We start from the raw sequence: 7,298 nt of genomic DNA on the forward strand, positions 1-7,298 counted from the left end.
GGGTTAGTGCTGTCATGCTAAAAAGCCATATTTAAATTCTGTGGACGCTTGACGCAGACCCTGTAATATTGTACAGAATGTTTAGACAGAAAAAATTTACATTTGAATCCTAGAAAATAAATTGTATTTTATTTGCAGATTCAGCACAACTGTAACGTCATATGCAATTTAAATTTTCTCTTCTATATTGAATATGTACGTAGATTATTTAATACTTTTTTTAAGCATCATCTAATTTTCCATCAGTCAACTATATTACTATTAATGTGTAATTCTCTTTTCAGGTGAATGTTCGGTGAAGTGGCACAATGGTAATATCTCTGTCCTGGTAATGGTTCGAGGATATAACAAGATGCTGGAAATGTGAACATAAACCATCTTCAATATGGAAACTATTCCACATTTTTGTAAATTCGAAACGGTTACTAATTTTTTTTTGTACATGATACATTTTGAATTTTCTTTCGCAAAAAAAACAAACTCATTTTTATCAAGAACCTCACCTTCAATTTCTAAAATTGAAAAACTTCTGTGTTGTCCGACATTCATATGCTTGTCATATGTATAGTTATCGGACTCTGACCACCAGTCTGTGCATCCAAATAATTGTCTATGGCTTGATATAGATAGTATCAGCACATGGTATTCGAAAAAAAAAAATAAAATCAGTTCTTCACAAATTTGTATGCCTAAACTAATCAAACTATCTTCCTCCTTTCAGTTTGTTTTTGTAAGAAATATTAATGCAAATATTAATAGAAATAAAAAAACTATATCAAAATTACAAATTGTTTTTATTTGTAAATAATCAGCTCAATGATTTGAAAGAATTTGAAAGGCAAAATTTCCAGATATAGTGTAGTTTCACTGAAAATGTGATTTTTCTGCTGTAATTTGCAAAAATTGATTGACAGTGAAGAGTTTTGGTATATTTGAGATGTAACACCTATTATCACCATATCTATAAGATAGAAGTGAAAGATTGTAGTTTTTTTTTCTTCATGTTCCTGCTGACAAACTTTAATGTGTACAAGAAAATGTTCAAAAATGAAAGATTTTTATTTCCAATAAAAGTACAAAACTTTTAATGAAAAATTTTGTATGAGTTTGAAAAATTAGAATGGAGGAAAGCCGATCTTATCAAACTAATGCTAACCTAGCCAGTTCCTACTTTAACACTAATTTCACCACATTACCACATTCATAGTATACGTCAATGTATACATCCTTCATCCCTCACCATAAATACATACTATGACGAATCTCTTGACGGAGGTTTCCTTTCTTGGGCAATTGCTCTTGACATATCAAAAGCCTTTGATAGGGTATGGTATAAAGGTCTACTTCACAAGATCTCCAGATATGGTAAAGCTGTAAATGTCTTATTTCTCTCTGATAGGTTTATAAGAGTAGTGGTTCATGAGCAGAAACCTGCATTAGTATTAATGCTGGAGTCTCTCTCTTCCTGATCTACATCAATGATCTTCCAAATCACATCCTTAGATCATTTGTAGAGATTTATGCTAATGACACTACCATCTATGGCAGAACATGAAAGGCTGTAAACGACTTTTTCTGGTTCTCTCTCCTCTGATCTTGAGCACATGGTACAATGGGGAAAGAAGTGGCTGGTTACTTTTAATGCGTCTAAAACAAAGCTTCTATCTTTACATCATCGACGTTCTGATCCCCATCTGGCATCAATTGAAATGAATGGCTCTCATCTTGGGGAGGCTCTGTTTTGATAAGCTTCTGGACTTGACCTTTACTCCTAATCTTAAATGGAACACGTATATTAAATCTGTTGCCAAGATTGCTAGAAAAATGGTGGGATCCTTCTATCGATTCAGTAGATATCTCATTGCTAATGCAATTCTACCTATATAAGAGCCAGGTACATTCAATGGAATATTGTTTCCATATCTGGGCAGAGGCTGCTAGAAAGACCTTATCCTGCCTTGACAGTTCAAAATAGACTTCGTAGCCTAGAAGGGTATGCCCTTTTCTCTTTCCTGTAACTTCTTTCTCACAGAAGAGACGTTGCAAGCCTCTCTGCTTTATCGTTATTTTCATGGCAAGTGCCCATCTGAGGTCCCTCCTCATCAAACTTTTACGAGAAACACTCGTCTAGTTGAAAACACTATCAGTAATTTCCCCCACTCTTTATTCATGCCTAAACCTAAATGTAGATTCCATGAACAAAGCTTTTTTACTTAGAACTGCACACCTATGGAACTCTTTTCCGTTTGCCTGTTTTCCAGCTGATTACAATATGGTCATCTTCAAGTCCAATGTAAACAAGTTCTTGATGAGCCATTCCCCCCTTAAGTAATCCAATTTACCAAATTTACACTAACGATTCCTATGATATTGTCCCATTGACTACTGTACACTCAGTAACCTTTATCCTTGAGTGGCCTGTGACTTCTATGTAAAAAAGAAAATCTATATTTCTATAAAATATGCAACGGGGATTAGGGGTATAAAAATTTTATATACAAAAAAAGATAACAATATACAATGACAGATTAAAGGGTTAGTAAAACTGTGACAGATACGCTAGTTTGCCAGTGACCCAGGACCACATTATGGTTTCCCATTAATAAAACCATTAATCCACCAAAGAAATCTCAACATGGCTACTAGACGCATAAACCCCAATTTTGAAGCTCTGAGAAAATATATACTTGTTCAAATAAGCCGGTGAACTTTCAGTTTGATACCGCCTCAGATATCAATTTAATTTTACATCCAACATGAGAGTTGTTGGGAAAACCGATTCTTAAGAAGACAACACATGTTGCTTGTGGTGCATTGGGAAATAAGATACAACTAACTAGTGAGTTATCATGCAACGTCTCTTTTCAAAGAAAAAAAATTTCTGATGAATCAACCATGAATCTTCTTAGATTGGATTTTATTGAAGAACTTGACCTTTTTAATGTTTCACTAAACTCAATTTTCAATTCTCAAAACTCAATGGTGGAACTTGTTTTGCAAAACTTCCATTTGCAGATGCTTATCTGCAAATGGAAGTTGAAGATTCCAAAAATCTTCTCACTGTTAACATCCACAAAGGATTATTTCAATTTAACCGCCTTTCATTTTGGGGTCAAGTCAACTCCAGGATTATTCTAACTATGGATACAATGCTCACAGGTTGCCAGGAGTTTCCACCTACATTGATGATACTATTGTTACAGGTAACATCCCAAGAGGAACTTTTGCATCATCTTACTTCCATGCTGGATTGAATTCAACAATATGGATTTCACTTAAGATCAGACAAATGCAAATTCTTCCAAACTTTTGTGAAATATCTTGGATTCTTATTTGACAAAAATGGTCAAAAACCAGATTCGGACAATATTCAGGCAATAAAGGATATGGCAGCTCCAAAATGTGTTGCAACACTACGATGGACAACTATGCTTTTAGATTACAACTTTCTATAACGTACCAACTAAGCAGCAAAATTGGCCAAGCAAATGTTATCCAGACTCATCTATTGTCATCAAAAAGTAGTAAAAGAGACAGTCATTGCTGCTGTGGAACCTGAAGTTGTCTCTGCACTGGTTTCCACAATAAGATTGCTACCTGTCACTTCAGAGATGATACAGGAGATTATAGCCGCAGATCAATTATTACATTTTCATTTCATAAGTGGCCAAAAATATGCACTGACCACAACTTGAAGTATTTTTTTTTTTCAGATCTTTATCTGAGATCAATGGAACACATTTTTTTTCTTTTTTGAGAATGTGTTGTTATCCCATTCAAACTCCAGAACAGATTTCTCAAGCAATTCCACTATGGATATCAGGGAATTAATTGGCACGTGACTGTGTATTGGCCAAACATGGACAGCCAATTAGAGGAACTTGTAAAAAGTTGTGCCAAATGTCAACTGGTTGCTAAGTCTCCTTGGAAAACAACCTTGCATGCATGGCCTACCTCAGAAACCCCTTGGTCACGACTACACATGGAGTTTGCAAGACCAATTAATGGACAACATTACTTAATATTGGTTGATGCTTATATTAAGTGACCAGAAGTCTTCCAGATGAACCATACTACCTCAAATGAAACTGTAAAGAAGCTACAAGAAATTTTCAGCATTCCTGAAATCTTAGTTTCTGATAATGATACTGCATTTACCTCAGCAGAATTTTGACTTCTGTAAACAAAATGGTATTTAACATCTCGGATCTCCACCTTTCCATCTACAATCAAATGGCCAAGCCAAACACAAGGGGAGGGAACTACTCGAGATTATAGAACTATTTCTGAGGAACTACAGAGCTTGTCCAAATGGAAATTCCCCTACTGAAGCACTGATGAACACAAACATGTTTACCAATGTAAAATCGTTTCATTAAGTGCTTTACTGGACTCATTTGAATTACCTCAAAGTGTTCAAGCAACATGCAGTAAACAAAATCAGTCTGAGAAGAAAGGTCCAAGCCAAAGGATACAACAAAGGTGTGAAACCAACTTCAACTCTATAAAGAGACCCACATCAAGCACCCTAAAAGAATCATCTTTCAAAAGGGAGGTGTTACAGCGATAAAAAGGCGAATAACTGAGTTATCGCCCATTATAGATTTTTGAAAAGACTAAAATTCCAGGGGGAGGGAGAAAAGCAACATGGCAGATATTGCCAGACACTCAATATCGTCTACAATTTTATTTTCCTGTCACAAATAAGTTGTTTAAAAAAAAAAATACAATAAGCTTGCCTACTTGTTTTGTTATCCAATATTCCTGACTTCACAACTTCTCCGAACATAACAATTCCATTGTAATAATCTCCATTTGGGAGATCTATACACACTCCTATCCGGTGTTTTACCCTCTACATTTAATTATACACTGAGGTCTATACAGCTTGTAAACTGTTTGAGCTTGCATGTACTTTTTCTTTCTTTTTTTTTTTTTTTTGCCTTTGGCGACAGCAAAAACTATCATACTTTTTTCTTATTTCCTCCAATTTTTCTAGTAGAAAGTGAAGGCATGGTTTATTGACAAATTTAGTTACGTTTATGGTAACCTTCAGAGGCTTGCTCCGGTCTGAATTGGTTGGGGTGGGAAGTGTATCATCATCCAAACCCTTTTCATTGGTATTTATTACGAGTAGCATCTGGATAGCCAAAGCTTAAAAAATGGTACAAAAAAAAATTAAAAAATTATCCGACTCGTGTAATCCAAAAATGAAAAAAAAACGAAAGACATTTTCCATAAAAATACATTTTTAAAGAAATTTGGCACAAGGCTAAAAAACTGAGGAATGGGAAAAAACCTGTCAAACTAATCTCAGCTAACCTAGCTAGTTCCTACTTTCACTTTTTTTTTTTTTTTTTTTTTTTTTTCACCACAATACCAGTCATACTACACATCCATCAATGTATACATTCTTCATCAATCAGCATAAAAACCATGTCTAGACCAAAATCCATACCTAAATCTTTATATAATATGCAACGAAAAAATTTTATATACAAAAATAAAATATGTAGAATGAAAAGAAAGTTAATAAAAAGACACTCCCCATTACTAAACTGTGACAGATAACCCAATTAAGGGAAGGGAAATTAAAAATAAAATAGGACAAACTGAAAACCGAGGGGGGTGGGCTAATAATCACATGCTAAGTTATGAACATAACATGTCCTTGCCTAAGGCACGTCTAAATGCCATCAAGTCTTGCCCAACTGACACACACCTTTCAACAGTCAAATGAAGAGTCTAATTCTCTCTGCCCTAATGCAAACTTTCAAATGATAGATTAAGATTTGAATAAGTTAAAGAGCAAAGTCTTCAGTTCTGTAGACCAGTTTTATGCAAGTCTTCCAGATCACACCTCTCATCACTGTTAACAAGGTAAAAAACAATTGTCTAAACACATCGTTGGAGTTCAGTTGCTACAAACGTTGACAAGTTCCAGATTGAAAGACATTCAGGGTGCAAATCATGAGACCTACGTGACATTAGAAAAATGGCGTAACATAGTCTTGCCCTCATCACCTCACCATTTACAAACAGGCGAGTTTACCAAGCCAGTTGAGTTGGATCTCTTACTGACCCAGAGCACATTTTGAATCACTAGTCAGGCCCAAAATCTTATTGTTAGTGAGACACCTTGACTTGGATACCAAAGGCCAGATTGAGTGACACTTCCCTCTTGTATCATCCTTGATCGATCCCCCCTGCTAACACCTGATATAATGCCTTTTGGGAAAACAATAGTGTCAGAAAGGTGTTCTTTCACCCTCGGAAGGAGCTTCAAAGCACGACGACACTTGCAGTAAAACAACCTGTGTGCCTCCCCTTCATCCAAATGTACACCTCAAAGCTGGAAATTTCTTTAATGCCTTACCAGAAGCTACTTTAACTTGTGTATGTATTCGAATTAAAACACAATAGCCTACTTTTTAAGCTAATATCCAAAATGCATGATCCATCAAGCAAGAATCGCATGATGCACGTAATGACCTCTTCACTAGCCTCTCAAACAAGAATTAAAGTATGCTGATTAAGCATGATAACACCTAGACAGCCCACTCAAATGGTCATCTAAAATGAGATGGAGTGGATATCTGTTGTATACAAGAAACGCAAGATGCTACAAGTCCAGCCTTAAATGAAATTTATGAAAATTGGCCTTCAGCCTCCGGACATTTGAACTAGCAAGATTGACAATTTTAACATATTTTTCCCTACCCGGGTCATTTGTTTGTATGAACTCCTTCATATGATCTATGGTCAAGGTCAGGGAGTTAATCCTCATTGCTTGAGGCGTTTTCTTGGGAGGTGGGGTTCATTTATGGACAGGATAACCTCCAGATGGTGGCGGATTCTGGTCTTTGGGGTTTCTTTTGGGGCCATTCCTTGATGAGGTGGCAAATCTCACCACATGCTCAACAAGATGGCTGCCTGCCCACAAGAATGATGGGAAATTTCTCTTCCCCGACTTTTAGATCTGTCAATTCTGAAGAACACATGCCATAATGTAACGGACGCGTCAAGCGCATCACGTTGTAACGGGACATCTCACGTGCATCACGTTGTAACGAGAACGATGTCCCGGGCCTGCGTCGTCTAGTGGTGGACCCCTCCAGCGTGACCAGACTCGTACTGGTCCCTGGAAAACATACCTCCGCTGCTCAGGGCACGTTAAACGTGCATGACCCCAAGTCCGTGTGGCAACATTTTCCTCTTCGGCCGTCAATCTGGTTTCGTGTCGGTGTCTTCGTCGTCTGGCGTCAGGGCATACCTGAAATAAACTGCATCTTCACTTA

The sequence above is a fragment of the Euprymna scolopes genome, chromosome 26 (genome assembly GCF_053919585.1).
Source record: "Euprymna scolopes isolate OS-2025 chromosome 26, ASM5391958v1, whole genome shotgun sequence".
NCBI classification, from domain to species: domain Eukaryota; kingdom Metazoa; phylum Mollusca; class Cephalopoda; order Sepiida; family Sepiolidae; genus Euprymna; species Euprymna scolopes.